The 15,757-nt window shown below is 49.2% G+C and overlaps 1 pseudogene; it reads left to right on the top strand.

Moving 5' to 3' along the window:
• The window catches only part of LOC119280236, a 28,184-nt pseudogene extending 12,883 nt beyond the window's left edge, over nucleotides 1–15,301 (top strand).
• The last annotated feature ends 456 nt before the right edge of the window (nucleotides 15,302–15,757 follow it).

Here is a 15,757-nt window from a genome sequence, read left to right as displayed (position 1 = left end):
TTTCCCATGTGATATGTGGTCTAGTTGTTGGGAAAATTTACAAATATGAATTTTGACTTTATTTGCAAAATCTCTCTAGAATTTAGTAAAATGGGCATAACTTTTGCATACTGACTCGGATGAAAAAGTTTTTTATATGAAAAATCATCTACTCGAAAAGTTACATCCAAATTTAACCGGGGAACCCTGTTAAACATTTTTAGAATCCTCAAAAACCTAACAGAAAAAAATTTACGGAGCTTTTAAGATGTAGAGTGGAAAAAATCGAAAAAATTTCAAACTGTGGTCAAACAATGGTCAAACTAATTATTCTAGAATGTTAGTGTTACTAAATAATTATTTCAGTTATTTTGAATTTTGGTCAAATCTGGTCAAACTGTGGTCAAACAATGGTCAAACTAATTATTCAAGAAATATTAGTGTTACTAAATAATTATTGTTTTTTAAAACAATAGTTTCAAACTCAAACAGTGAAATGTGTCACTTCATGCTCACGCAAAATTCCTGAGGGTTAATAGGATTGACATCTTACTATTGTCAGCAAAACAACAAGTGCAGACTTGGAATAGAGGGAGAATAGAACCCGGAAGTTAAGTGTGCTCAGGCTGGGGGAGTGGGAGGATGGGTGACCGTTCGGGAAGTTAGATGATTATGAATGATGAGGGGTGATTAGAGATTAGAGGATAAATTGAGTAGTGATGAGGGTGGTGATTAGAGATTATAGGTTAAAATAATTCAAAAATTTGAAAATAAAAAAATTCAAAAAAAAATTCAAATATTTTTTTCAAAAAAAAATCATAAAATTTCCTTTAGTCCCGGTTGGTGTTACCAACCGGGACTAAAGGTGGAGCTCCACGTGGCCGCGACCTTTAGTCCCGGTTCCAGTTTGAACCGGGACTAAAGGGGGGAGGCATTAGTAACGACCCTTTAGTCCCGGTTCAAGAACCGGGACTAAAGGCCCTTACGAACCGGGACTGATGCCCCCTTTTCTACTAGTGTATGTGAGTCGAGGCGGGCGTCCTCGTGGTGCGAAGACGGACGACGAGCAAGCACGTGACACTACTGTCACCCTGTCTTAGGCTTACGCGAGTCGAGGTGGACGTCGCCGCGGTTGCGACGTCGAACGCCAAGACGAGCACGTGACACCACTGCCATCCTGTCTTAAGGTTACGCGAGTCGAGGTGGACATCGTCGCGAGCACGTGACACCAAATTGACACAACAAATGTTTGAGTTTTCCAAAAGTTTTCATGAGTTTCAAAATATGTTCATGATTTCCAGAAATCATAAATTCAATAGTTGTTCAGAATTTACAAAATATGTTCATGCTTTCGAAAATTTGTCGTTAATTTGAAATTTTTCATAGAAGATCAATTCAATGAACATTCCCGATTCAACCAAAAAGATGTAGATCAATTCAATTGAGCATGCTTTTTTTGTCTGAATAAAAACATGGACAAATTTAATCGAAGGGAATAGAAGGATAGGTTAATTTTTCTGTGCAAAACTAGCAATTAATTTTCGTTGAAAGTGCTAGTTTATTTCAGTCTCTTTTTTTAGGGGGTTTATTTCAATCAAAAGTGGAATTTCCCGCCCATTACTGTCCCTGAAAATTTCTTTCCCAGATAAGGAATGGGCGCAATAGGAATATACAGGCCCAAGAGAAAAAAACGTGGAAAGAAAAAGAGACTAGGGCAGGTATTGGGCCAGCGCTGGGCCAAACTCATGAATAGGTAGAGCGTTCCCGGCCGGGATCGATCCGGACCGGGAATAGGACCAAACCCGATCGCTCAAGTTGTCGTTTTTTTGTCTCAAAAAAGACTGAAGTTGTTGTTTGCGCTCTGGTCAGAAATCGAGCGCGCGCGTTAGACACGCCCAAGACAACGTACAAATAGAATACTACTCGTGGGGTAATAGAAATTAGTGAAATCCACAAATCACGATTGGAGGAAGGTTGTTGCACGGTCCGTAAACGATTCTATATACATCAAGGAGGATTACTAGTACTTGACTGAGGGATCTAGCTCCAGGCTTTCTTTATATACTTGATGAGTACCTAGGCTATCATCATAGCATAGCTTCACAGAGACGGCATTAGTGGCATTGACGGCGGCGGTAGAGTACAACGTGGTGGGCAGGTATTGGACTCGGCGGGGGCGTTCCTGGCCGCGTGGGGTGCGGCATGCAATGACACGGGGCGCTGCGGCTCCCGGCCGGTGCTATGGGTGCCGGCAGGCAGGTTCCTGATCAGCCAGGCCTACTTCAAGGGGCCCTGCCGGAGCGCCGGCGTGGACGTGGCCATTGACAACAATAGCACCGTCTTCGCGCCGTCGACAGTGGACAACAGGGCGTGGATCATGTTCCACCATGCCGACGGCCTGGCAATCCGTGGTGGGACGCTGGACGGGCAAGGGCAGGAGTACTGGGCATGCAAGAAGGCCGGTAGGTGTACCGCCGGGCAGGGGCCCAGGGTGAGTGATGACATGAACTTTTTGGTTTCTTTTTGCATCGTAATTCGGTTCGGTTTGTTAGATGGGAAGCGTTCCTACTCCCTCGTGAGGGAGCCGCGTGTGTATATATTGATCTGAGGCAGGAAAGGCCCCTGCCGTGGCTTACAAGGAGTTTACCGATCTCTTGGGGATTCGGTTTGTTACAAAGGAGATAGGAGAAGCTAGGGGAGAGGAAGAGACAGAATCAGTTTGAGATTACAGGAATATATCTCTAATTCTAACACCCTCTCTTAATCTCAACTATCCTACATTAAGATTCTTCTTGAATTCCTCGAAGGGCTTGACTGGCAAAGCTTTAGTGAATCCATCTGCAACTTGATCTCTGGAGAGGAATGAACTGTATGTCTAACTTCTTTTCTGCAACCCTTTCTCTTACAAAATGAAAGTCAATTTCTATATGCTTGGTTCTGCCATGGAACACTGGGTTTGCAGAAAGTTATGTGGCTCCCAAGTTGACACACGATGCTGCTTAACTCCCAACTCATTGAGCAATGATTCAACCCAAATGATTTCAGAGTAGCATTTGCTAGTGACTTGTATTCAGCTTCAGTACTTGACCTGGACATTGTGGCTTGTTTTCTGGCACTCCAAGAAATGAGATTTGAGCCAAAGAAAACTGCAAAACCTCCAGTTGACTTTCTGTCATCACTGCATCTTGTCCAGTCAGCATCAGAGAGCACTAACAAGAGATGAGTTAGAGCGTCTGAACTGAAGACCTAAACTCACAGTGTGCTTTACATATCGTACAATTCTCTTAACAGTTGTCCACTGTACAGTGGTAGGTGCATGAAGATACTGACAAACCTTGTTAATAGCAAAGGATATATCTGGTCTTGTCATTGTCAGGTATTGCAAAGCTCCTACTGCACTCCTGTATCTTGTGCTCTCTTCTTCCTTAAGTGGCTCTCCTTCAAAAGCTGAAAGTTTTTCTGAAGAAGACAATGGTGTAGGTGAAGGCTTGCAGTCCTTCATCCCCATACGAGCTAGGAGTTCAGTGGCATATTTTTCCTAATTCAGTACTATGCCATCTTGAATCTTCTTAACTTCAATACCTAGGAAGAAGTGTAGATCACCAAGGTCCTTCAAGGCAAACTGTGAACTCAGATCACTCAAAAGAGCATTAGTGGCATTTTGAGAGGAGCTTGCAACTATGATATCATCAACATATATTAACACAAATATAGTTATACTTGCTTTGTTGTAGATGAACAGTGATGTATCAGCCTTGGATGCAACAAAACCAAGGTACTTCAACTGAGAGCTCAACCTTGAATACCATGCCCTTGGTGACTGCTTCAAACCATAAAGTGCCTTGTCAAGATTACACACATAATGAGGTGTTTTCTTACTTTCATACCCAGGTGGTTGTCTCATGTAAACCTCCTCTTCCAGAACACCATGCAAAAACGCGTTCTGAACATCTAGCTGTCTCAGACTCCATTCGCTGGACACAGCAATTGCTAGCACAAGCCTAATGGTTGCAGCTTTAACAACAGACTAAAAGTGTCTTCATAGTCCAAACCATAACGTTGTTTAAAACCTTTTGCAACTAAGCGTGCTTTATACCTGTCAATGGTGCCATCTGCCTTTTTCTTGATTCTGTAAACCCACTTACAGTAAATGATATTTTTACCTCGTTTTTCAGGTACAAGACGCCAAGTCTTGTTCCTCATGAGAGCTGAGTACTCCTCATCCATTGCATTTTTTCATCTTGGATCCCCTAAGGCATATTCTAACCTTGCCGGTTCTCCTGTGATACACATCATACCATATGGAATAGTGTCGTCAGTTCTAACTTTTGGATTTCGTATACCTTTCTGGAGCCGGGTCATGACACATGGAGCTGTAGCTAGAGCTGGCACAGGAGTTGATGCAGCAGGACTAGCCGCAGAGGATCCTGGGGATGCCTCAGATTCTCTTTCCACAGCGAATCCCGATCCGAGCCGTGTGGCCTGTGGTGTGACTGACCCACCAGAAGCAGCAGCCGCAGAAGATCTTGCACTGCTGGCCTGCACGTGCGCGTGGGTCAGGGATCCCGATCCTGACCCGGATCCGCCTGTCGCTGTCGATGCGTTGGGCCCGCGCACGGGACGCGGTGCGCGGCGCGGAGTTTCGTCGCGATGCGGTGATGTGTCGCCCTCCAACTGGCGCTGCATGCTCCTGCCTGGCGCGCGATCCAGCGCGAATCTGCGTGCTTGATCCGAGGTGACCTGGCGCACAGGAGTTCCAGGTGACGGCGGATCTGCTTCGTGCTTCACGCCTGCTCCGTCTTCTTCTGGCACATGCAATATAAGCTCGTTTTCTTCAAAATTTTGATCATTTTCTGCACCGATTTTCTGTTGCATGATCCTGCACACAAGGAGACATGGTTCCACGAGTAGGATCATCAGTTGGGTTAGTACAATTGTCGCCCCCATGATCAATGTTTTGGAGATGTGGTGGAAGAAGAAGCAATTCTTTCTTGAGAAGTGCTCTGGCATTGGGATGAAGGGATGCAAAAGGATAAACAGATTCATCAAACACAACATCTCGAGAGATATAAACTCTACCAATGGAAACATCAAGACATTTGACTCCTTTGTGGATTGGACTATATCCAAGAAACACACACTTTTTATAACGGAATGCAAGCTCATGTGTATTGTATGGACGAAGGTGAGGCCAACAAAGCACAACCGAGTACACGAAGTGTTTTGTAGTCGGGAGTTGTACCAAAAAGACGTGTGATGGGAGTTTCAAATTTGATGAATTTACTAGGGAGTAAATTAATGAGGTATGTGGCAGTCATGAATGCCTCATCCCAGAACTTTAGTGGCATGGATGCATTTGCTAGTAGAGCTAACCCTACTTCAACAACATGACGATGTTTCCTTTCGGCCGAGCCGTTCTGTTGATGTGCATGAGGGCATGATACATGGTGTGATATGCCAAGCTCTAGAAAAAAGAGATTGAGTTTATTGTATTCACCTCCCCAGCCGGTTTGCATAGCAATAATCTTAGTGTTTAGTTTTCGCTCAACAAGGTTTTGAAAGTTCTTGAAAACTTGAAACACTTCGGATCGTTTCTTAAGAAGATAGATCCATGTAAATTTGCTATAGTCATCGATGAAGCTAACATAATACGAGTGTCTACCAACAGAGGTGGGAGCTGGCCCCCAGACATCAGAAAAAACAAGTTGCAAAGGTGCAGTAGAAACACTAAATGAAATAGGATATGGCAACTGATGACTTTTAGCTTGTTGACATGGATCACAAATAGACTCAACACTAGACTCATGAGAGTGGGGAAGTTTATTCTTGCTAAGAACAAGCTTGACAATAGCTGATGAAGGATGACCTAATCTACTGTGCCACTTTGCTGAAGAAGGCTTGACAGCAACAAAAGCTTGTTTATTCGATGATGATGATGACGAAGATATGAGTGGGTAGAGACCTCCCACACACTTGCCCCTAAGAAGCACTCTCCTCGTGTCCAAGTCCTTTACCAAAAAGAAATAAGGATAAAATTCAATAAGGACACGATTATCAAGAGTAAATCTATGAACTGAAAGGAGATTTTTTGATGTTGAAGGGACATATAGAACTCTTTTTAGATGCAAATTTTTTATGGGGGTTTTGACAATTGAACTACCAACGCAAGTGATTTTCATACCAGAACCGCTAGCAGTATGCACTTGGTCATCTCCATGATACTTGTCTCTGATCGTTAGCTTCTCGAGCTCCTCTGTGATGTGATTTGTGGCGCCCGTGTCTGCATATCAGTTGGTGTCGACACCATAGGAGTCGGTGACCATGTTGGCCTCCTTCTCCTCATGTTCATCTTCATCATCATATCGATGCCAACAATCACGAGCACCTCCTGGATGATGCTTGTAGCAAATCTTACATTCTGGATAATCTCGAACCTGCTGACGCTGTTGTTATGGACGACCGCGGCCACCACTGCCGCCGCTATTTCCACCAGATGGAGTTGGGGAGGGGCGCCTGCCTCGGCCGCGCCCCCTGCTATTGCTGCACCTGCGGCCTCTATTGTAGCCGCGCCCGCGCCCCCTGTAGGCTAAGTTTGCTGAGGTTTTGAATCCTGCATCTGGACCATCACCGAGCATCTCCACGCGCTGATCAAACGCTGCAATCTGGGTGAACAGATCATCTACTGAAATCTGATTTTTAACTGCGCCAATGGCTGCCACAACAGGGTCATAGTCCCTGTCAAGCCCAGCGAGGACGTAATCTACCATCTCAGGGTCCGAGACGGGGCGTCCCGCTGCTACAAGCTCATCTCCCAGGTTCTTCATCCTGGAGATGAAGGCACTACTAGACATAGAGCCTTTTTTGGTGTTGGTGATGGCGATCCGCAGATTGGTGATGCGCGATTGGGACTGCGAGGCAAATAAGGTGGTGATGGCAGTCCAGAGGTCGAAGGTCGTCTCCTTGCTCGCTACTTGGGAGAGAATCTCCATTGACAGGGAGTTCAGGAGGTGACTAAGGACTTGCTGATCCTTCGATATCCACTGAGCGTACAGAGGATTGGGATCGGTGGTGACGGTTTTGTCCGTCTGCTGCTGCTACACCATCTTCGGTGGCGCTACGTCTGATCCGTCCAGCAGGCCGGTGACCTGCGCTCCTCGCAGGCCCGGCATGACCTGTGCCTTCCATAGGATGAAATTGGTCTTGGTGAGCTTCTCTGATGGGAGAGCGCCAAGGTTGAGGGAGACGGTTGATGACGACGACATGGCGAGGGTGAGTGAGGAAGGATGGCGAGGGCGATCGAGGAAGGAGGTAGCTGGCTAGATCAATAGGAAGAGGATGGCTCTGTATACCATGTTAGATGGGAAGCGTTCCTACTCCCTCATGAGGGTGCCACATGCGTATATATTGATCTGAGGCAGGAAAGGCCCCTGTCGTGGCTTACAAGGAGTTTACCGATCTCTAGGGGATTCGGTTTGTTACAAAGGAGATAGGAGAAGCTACGGGAGAGGAAGAGATAGAATTAGTTTGAGATTACAGGAATATATCTCTAATTCTAACACAGTTTCCTTATGACGGACGTCGGCCATACTATTAGACAAACTAGGGTTTGAACAATACTCGATACCCTAAGCGGGTACGGCTGTTATGTATATATAGGAGAGAACATACAGGTACAGGTATTGTGTTACAACACGTATATATACAATATACCTAGTCTAACACCCTCCCTCAATCTTAACTATGTCCTGAAACACTCAGGAGGTTAAGATTGTGTCGACATCCTTCAAAAGAAGGTAAGGGCAAGGGTTTAGTGAAAATGTCAGCAAGCTGATCCTTAGAAGAAACAAACTTGATCTGAAGTAGTTTCTGTGCAACGCGTTCTCTCACAAAATGATAATCAACTTCGATGTGTTTTGTTCGGGCATGAAATACTGGATTGGATGAAGGGTATGTAGCACCGATGTTATCACACCAAAGAACAGGCGGTTGGGCTTGAGAGACCTTCAACTCTCGAAGCAATGATTGCACCCATATGATCTCAGCCGTGGCATTAGCAACTGCTTTGTACTCAGCTTCAGTACTACTCCGAGACACGGTAGCTTGCTTGCGAGCTTGCCAGGCGATCAAGTTAGGACCAAGGAACACAGCATGTCCCCCCGTGGATCGCCTATCATCGGGACTACCAGCCCAATCCGCATCAGAGAAGGCTGAGATCAAACCAGAAGTCGCAGGCTGCAGATGTAGACAATATGAAGCAGTGTGTCGAACATAGCGCAGAATGCGCTTAACAGCCGTCCAATGAGGATTACGCGGTGCATGGAGGTACTGACACACACGTTTAACTGCAAATGATATATCTGGTCGAGTAACGAGCAAGTATTGCAGTCCACCAACGATGTTGCGGTACTCAGTGGCATCCTCAGAGGAGAGCAAGTCCCCATCAAAAGCTGACAATTTGTCTGTGGAGGACATAGGAGTGGTGGCAGTTTTACACTGCATCATACCCGCACGGCGTAACAGATCCTGAGAGTACTTCTGCTGAGTGAGAGTCAAACCACTGTCAGAATGAAGAACCTCTAGGCCCAAAAAATAGTGCAGTCTCCCAAGATCCTTGACAGCAAAAATAGCCCCTAGAGAAACCACAAGTCGATCTGCAGCAGTGACGGATGAACTGACAAGTATGATGTCATCAACATAGACCAGAATGTACATGGTCACCTCAGGTCGCTGGAGAATGAATAGAGACGTGTCTGCTGTAGATGGTACAAACCCGTGTGCACGAAGAGCAGTGCCAAGACGTGCATGCCACACACAAGGAGCTTGCTTCAGACCATAGAGAGCCTTGTCGAGGCGACACAGATAATGTGGCTGAGCAGAGTCAACAAAGCCTGGTGGCTGACGCATATAGACCTCTTCTTCTAGAACTCCATGAAGAAAAGCATTCTGGACATCAAGCTGACAAAGTGACCAGCCTCGAGTAACAGCCAGCGAAAGAAGAACACGAATAGTTGTAGGTTTAATAACAGGACTAAACGTATCTTCATAATCAAGGCCATACCTTTGTTTAAATCCTTTGGCCACTAGTCGTGCCTTGTACCTCTCAATGGACCCGTCAGCATGTTTCTTCACCTTGAACACCCATTTAGAATCAATAACATTGACACCAGATGGAGGTGGAACCAATCGCCAGGTATTATTCTTTTGAAGAGCATGAATCTCCTGTTCCATAGCAGCGCGCCAGTGTGGAATGCCAAGCGCTGCCTGAAAATGTCGCGGTTCAGCCATAGGATCGGCCTCAGCACGAGCAACACAGGCCGCAAGCCATGCGACCGTACCATCCGTGCGCTTGAGAGGCTTGACAATGCCACTCTTGCTGCACGTATGAGGGCGTAGTATGACAGGCGGTGGAGGTGTCGGAGAAGCCACCATGACAGGAGAGCCAACGTCTAGGAACGGCACGGAAGACACACCAGCAGGCGAGTCCACAGGCTCTACCGAGGGAGAGTCCACGGGCTCTGCATGCCCCGAGTGACTAGCGAAGGCGGGCCAGGCGATGCTGGGCCTGGAGCCGGCGAGGACTGCCCATGCGGGGCAGAGGCCGGGGAAGCTGCCGGCCCGGGCATGGCAGCCGGGCTAGGCAAGACCGGGTTAGGCGCGGTAGCCGCCCCACCCGATCCACGTGCATGGGGCATGCACGTGCGATCATCGTCAAGCGCCCCGTCAAGTGACCCATCCGACGTCACGACTGCAGTTGGTGCCGTAGCAACCATGTCATCGTGAAGAAGCTCAAGGCGAGCGCCCCATCCAGTTCCTGCACCATGGTTAGGCAATAACAGAGGAGAATATGCAGCATCTACAAATTGATCAGGCAAAACTAGAAAGGAGTGCAACTCGGTAGAGGAAGTATCAGTAGATGGTGAGAGCGTGGAAAAAGGGAAAACAGTCTCATCAAAGACAACATCACGTGAAATGTAAACACGATTCGTCGGAATGTGGAGACACTTATAACCTTTGTGAAGAGGACTGTATCCGAGAAACACACATTTCTTAGATCGATACTCGAGTTTATGCTTATTGTATGGTCGAAGGTGTGGCCAACACGCACAACCAAACACTTTGAGAAGAGAGTAATCTGGAGTTTCATGAAATAATACCTCTAGGGGAGATTTCATGTGAAGAAGTCGTGTGGGAAGCCTGTTTATCAAAAAACAAGCAGTAACAAAAGCATCACTCCAGAACCGAAATGGGACAGAGGTATGTGCGAGCAGTGTTAAGCCAGTTTCAACTAATTGACGGTGCTTGCGCTCAGCTGCACCGTTTTGCTGATGTGTATGAGGACAAGACACATGATGAGAGATGCCAAGCTTCTGGAAGAAGGTATTAAGATTGCGATATTCGCCCCCCCCCCCAATCAGACTGAACATGGATAATTTTGCACTTAAGCAACCTCTCAACATGAGCTTGAAATTGCATAAAAACATGAAACACATCAGATTTGCGCTTAATAAGATAAATCCAAGTAAAGCGACTAAAGGCATCAATGAAACTGACATAATAGTTGTGACCACTAACAGAAGTTTGGGCATAGCCCCACACATCCGAAAACACAAGTTCAAGAGGAGCCTTGACAACACGACTCGATACAGAGAAAGGTAACTGATGACTCTTGCCCTGTTGAAAGGCATCACACACTAGAAACTCCTTATTGCTTGACTCAATAGGAAGACTATGGCGATGAAGCAAATGGCGCACAATAGGAGTGGCCGGATGGCCGAGGCGAGAATGCCACTGCGACGACGACACCCGAACACCACTGAAAACTTCAGAAACTGGCGGCACATCAAGAGCATATAGGCCATGGCGAGCTCGACCACTAAGAAGAACGTCCCTCGTGTCCCGGTCCTTAACAAAAAAATGGAAAGGGTGAAACTCAACAAACACATTGTTGTCACGAGTTAATTTAGGAACCGAGAGCAAACTACGTGCGACTGAAGGAACACGAAGAACATCAAGGAGACGCAAGGTTTTAGTGGTACGTGAAAGAAGAGATGCCTGACCAACATGTGAGATGGGCATACCTGATCCATTGGCAGTGCGGACCTGGTCATGACCAGTGTAGGGCTGGCGAGTAGCCAGCTTATCGAGCTAACTTGTCAGATGATCTGTGGCACCGGTGTCCATGTACCAGGAAGGATCCACAGAATAAGAAGGAGTAAATCCAGGTTCCTGTGTAGCGAGAGCAGCTTGTTTCTCATTGCCTTTCCCGTTGTTCCCAATACCAAGGAAGTCGCGTTTGAAGCGACGATGGCAACGAGACGCCAAGTGCCCCTCAATGCCGCAGAGTTGACATTCAACCCCACCACCACATGCCTCGCAGTGTAGCCTCTTGCGGCCAGCTGTCGGAGGAGGTGGAGCGGGCGAACGGGGCTGGTTGCCCGCGGACGGCGGCGCCTTCTGCTTGACACCACGGGCGCCCCCGCGAAGTGCAGTGTTTGCAGAAGGACCCTCCGTGTAGACGCCGACGGAGTGGCGAGCAGCTAGCCGTTGTTCGGTGTTGAGGAGGCGTGCGTAGAGGTCGCGAGGCGGCATTGGCGTGTCACGTCCATTGATTTTTTCAACAAGAGAATCATAGTCCTCATCAAGCCCATTGAGAATGAACGAAGTAAACTCCTCATCACGGAGAGGCTTCCCAATAGATGATAGTGTATCGGCCAAATTTTTGACCTTGTTGAAGAAGGCCGTGACGGAGAGATCATTTTTCTTGACCTCACCCAGCTGGTTACGAATGGCAGAGGAACGTGCCAGCGACTGCGAGGAGAAGCTGGAGTCGAGCGTGGCCCATGCATCCCTTGACGTAGCGGCAAAGACCACCATGCCGGCCATGGAGGGAGTGAGCGAGGACTGAATGGCACCCAGAATAGCTTGATCCTGAGAAATCCACCGACGATGAGCAGGGTTGGACACCATGGCGGAGCCACCAGCAGCTGAGGGAACAGGAACCATGGCCGGGGGACACGGCAGCTTACCGTCGACATACCCCTCAAGATAGTGACTACGCATCAGCGGCAACACCTGAGCACGCCACAGGAGGTAGTTATCAGCAGAGAGCTTCACCGTCACCAGATGAGCAAAGTGGAACGGTCCTGGTTCAGCCACCGGTGCGGGAAGCTGCGAGTCGTATGCCGGAGGAGCACTGTACGAAATCAGCGCATCGGCCGACGGAGGCGCACGGTAGTGTTGGTGATGACCGTAGGGCACCGTAGGATGTACGCCATAGGGCTGCAGCGACGCGACGTACGGCGCCGGGGTAGCGTAGGGCGCGCCATACAGCGCCTCATAGGGCACCGCGGAGGACGAAGCATACGGCGCCGGCGCGATGGACGGTGATGGCGGCAGCGCGACGTAGGGTGCTGGATACGGCCCGACGTAGGGCACCTGAACAGGGGCACCATGGGGACCTGAAAACGGCGGCGCAGCATGCGATGGGATCCCGACGTACGGCGGCGGCGCAGCATACGATGGAATCGCGCCGTAGGTGGCGTCGCGCTGCGCAGAGGCGCCATACGGGCGAGCGACAGCCGGATCGCGGGGCAGCTGCTGCATGCGATCGTAGCGATCGTGAGAGTTCGGAACATGCACATGATGTGTGCGATCATAGCGATCGTGGGAGTTCTGTTCCAGCGATTCACCATGGGCGAGAGACGGCTGGATTGCGGGCGATGGGGGCATGGGCGGGCGTGATCCTGATTTGACCGGACGGGCCCAGGCGAGCGGGGCGGACGCCATGAACGGTGATTCCGTCGCCAGGGTTGACGGAGGCGGCACGGCGGCAGAGGCCGACGCGGCGGCGGTAGAGGAAGCGGAAGCACGGCACGGATCGAACGCGTCGTCTGATACCATATTAGACAAACTAGGGTTTGAACAATACTCGATACCCTAAGCGGGTACGGCTGTTATGTATATATAGGAGAGAACGTACAGGTACAGGTATTATGTTACAACACGTATATATACAATATACCTAGTCTAAGACATACATACTTATGTTTGCAGACACTTGACATTAGCCAATCCAAGGGCGTGAGCGTGAAGCAGCTGACGCTGCTCGACAGCAAGGAATTCCACATGTCCATCTTCGACTGCAGCGGCGTGACGGTCCAAGGCGTCCGGATCATCGCGCCGTCTAACAGCCCCAACACCGACGGCATCCAGGTCAGCCACTCCCGGCACGTGAGCATCCTCAACACCACCATCGGCACCGGCGACGACTGCATCTCCTTGGGGCCCGACACCTCGGACATGCTCATCAGGGACATCAAGTGCGGTCCAGGCCACGGCATCAGGTGCCACCTTCAGTTGCCACCATCAGGGCACGACCAACGGCCTGCGGATCAAGACGTGGGCGATGCCCAACTCCGGCTTTGTCAAGAACGTCTCCTTCTCGCGGGTCACCATGAACCGCGTGGCCAACCCCATCCTCATCGACCAGAACTACTGCCCCCGCAAGGGCGACTGCCCGGGCAATGTACGTCTCCTTCCCTACATGCATGCAACTACACGTGATCGATCGACTATATCATGAGCTGTGTTGTTGTGTGTGCCTGCAGAGCTCGAGGGTGCAGATCAGCGACCTATCGTACACGGACATCAAGGGCTCGTCAGCGACGCCCGTGGCGGTGAAGTTCAACTGCAGCGGCACCAACCCCTGCAGCGGGATCAAGCTCAGGAACATCAGGCTGAGGTACCGGCACCAGCGGCCAGCGCAGGCCAAGTGCCAAAATGCCGGCGGGTCCGCGTCCGGAGAGGTCACACCGCCGAGCTGCTTCTGACCATCGGAGTTCTCTTAGCTTGACTGGTTCGTGTACTAGGCAGTTGTGTAAGATCAAAAAAACATGGTCGTGTGATCATTGCTTGGTGGATCACAAAGCGACCCTTACATGTAGCCCAGCCTAGGTGTTTTAGCGGATTTGCTAATTCTCTATTGATTTTTTTTTTGAAACGGAGGCAAAAGATTTGCCTCACCGATTAATTAAGAAGAAAAGAATTGCCCAGTTAATTAATGGAAAACCGGGCGAAAACCAATACATATAGACCACATGCGGACTACTCGCTAAGAAAGAAACCCCTTAACCCCACGGTCAACCCGGCAAACATACATAACGTGCAACAACCACAATCCTTCACACTTCTACGTCGTAAAGAAACACCCAACAAAACCAAGGTTGAAGACAACGAACAACACCAAATCCACGGAGACGAGCCAATCCGAGATGGTGGTCGAAGAGACTGAGAATCATCCATTAAGCAGCCATGGACACCTTATCAAGGGTGTTACTCTTCTTGCCTATGCTCCTAAGAGCCTTCTTCACCTTCTTGATTTTGCGCGTAGAAGATTCCTCCACTAGAAGGCAAGCAATCGTCTTGCCAGACCCAGGGCTAGCTGCCTCCAAGGAGGCAAGCAAGCCGCCAAGCTTCTTCTTGAATACCGCCTCGTCAATACATGCTAGCATATCTTCACGGTCAAAGACGGGCAGGCGGATGGACTTCGGCGCCTCAGAATGAGGTGCCAAAGCACCTACCGCATCAACCTCGGCACCGACAGACGCGACCTTGTCCCTCGCAGACACCGCCATAAGAACATCATCAGCCACGGGTACCACCGACACGATGGACTCTTGCTCCTCCAGTTGCCCACATGGCAGAGGTGAATCCTGTAGTTGTGCCTCAAAATTAGGTGCCAAAGCACCTACCTCATCAACCTCGTCACCCACAGACATCACATGCACCATCTCCTTCGGAAGCACCATTGAAAGAGGTGAAGTGGGCTCGTCACAACGCTCCCGCAGCTCGGGAATAATCTGCAGCACTGGAGTCACAACCTCGTCGATGACTACACTCCCAGAGACAGACAACAACACAGGCCTCGACGACAGACATGAAGTAGCACGAGGGGAGAAATGTCCATAGAGGCTTGCTTCTTCCCCAACTGAAGATCCAGTCTAAAGCTCAGGCAGCGGAGACACAACTGGTACAACCTCAAGTTTGGCAAGGGCGGTCTCCGCCCTCCCTAAAACACTCTCAACTCGCGCAAGGCAGTCAAGAAGCAACTCGGTCTCCTCGGCCAATCCGGGTTGCACAGTCAAGACAGGCTGGAACGGCACATCTGATGTGGTGACTTCACTGGTGGGTGAGACATAATTAAACCAGAATGAATGTCAAGAATTTTGCGTGGTTGTTCTTGTTGATTTTTTTTTTGAGATTTTTTATTTGCTTTTTTGAGATGCCAAATCTTCATGTAAAATCCGATGGTTATAACTTGTGAGCGTATTCCTACGCCGTCGAGGAGAGGCCAGGCGGCCAAGGCCTCGTGCTCCACCTCGTGCTCCAGCCCCTGCCGCCTACATAGGCCGACTAACTAATGAACGACATGCTCGATCAGGCAGGCATGCGGTTATATGGAATTATGTTTTTTTGTCGTGCGAAGATATGTACTACGTATCTATCTTTGTGTGCCCTTTTCTTTTCGTAGCACGCAAGTGTTCAATAATTTGTTGGGTCACTATATGCAAACCTGGGAAGACGAACTACCCCTCTTCAGCTTTCTGTGGTGAAGAGGGGTAGCTAGAGACACGCTCCCCAACCACGGCGTCCTCACGCCCCGCGCCCGCCATTGCCTCCATCACAGATCTCGCCACGCGGGCTCCACGCTATGCCTCCGCGGCGTCGAAGGACGGCGCCGGCGATCGGAGACGCCCCCCCTCCCCTCTCCCCCACCCGC

This window comes from Triticum dicoccoides, chromosome 3B (assembly GCF_002162155.2).
Source record: "Triticum dicoccoides isolate Atlit2015 ecotype Zavitan chromosome 3B, WEW_v2.0, whole genome shotgun sequence".
NCBI classification, from domain to species: domain Eukaryota; kingdom Viridiplantae; phylum Streptophyta; class Magnoliopsida; order Poales; family Poaceae; genus Triticum; species Triticum dicoccoides.
Note: the sequence above shows the minus strand (reverse complement) of the source record. Positions and strands in the feature narration are given on the sequence as shown.